The sequence below is a fragment of the Camelina sativa genome, unplaced genomic scaffold, assembly GCF_000633955.1.
Source record: "Camelina sativa cultivar DH55 unplaced genomic scaffold, Cs unpScaffold06851, whole genome shotgun sequence".
NCBI classification, from domain to species: Eukaryota; Viridiplantae; Streptophyta; class Magnoliopsida; order Brassicales; family Brassicaceae; genus Camelina; species Camelina sativa.
The window spans coordinates 1-486 of NW_010927926.1; the positions used below are offsets into that span (position 1 = coordinate 1).

Here is a 486-nt window from a genome sequence, read left to right on the forward strand (position 1 = left end):
GAGCCTCCAACATGTTCTCCTAGTAGCTCTGATGTTGACCAATTTCCTAACTCAGATGCATACCTAAATAACCCCAAACACTTAGACAAAAATACTAATAAACTGCCATCAAATATCACTTAATTAAACTTTAATAAAACTAGTACCTACCTAGTCAATCTCACAGATCCACCTTCACACCCTGTTGCAATCCAACTAGACTGATCAGATATTTTATGTTCTTCGGAATCAAACCCGGTTTTCGTATCCGCAGAGATGAAGCATACAGAATGCAATTCTCTTCCATGAAATTGTGTATGCAAATTTAGAGGAAAAATTTTGGTCTTCTGTCCTCCAATCCAGTGTCTATGAATATGAATGACATCATCCTAAAAAATTAGACAGGTTGACATCAGTCAAAGACCAAACATTATTATATAACTTTAACCGAGATAGAAGAGATGCACCTTCACATATGCAAAACAGTTTTGCCGCTCAGGGACTTCC

At 37.0% G+C, this 486-nt stretch overlaps 1 long non-coding RNA gene across 1 annotated transcript; it reads right to left on the reverse strand.

The window, feature by feature from the left end:
• On the reverse strand, positions 1 to 486 carry LOC104774922. The gene is made up of 3 exons (XR_765589.1): positions 447 to 486; positions 151 to 368; positions 1 to 63 (listed from the first exon to the last, which is right to left on the reverse strand). It is a non-coding gene; the product is annotated as an uncharacterized LOC104774922 (long non-coding RNA).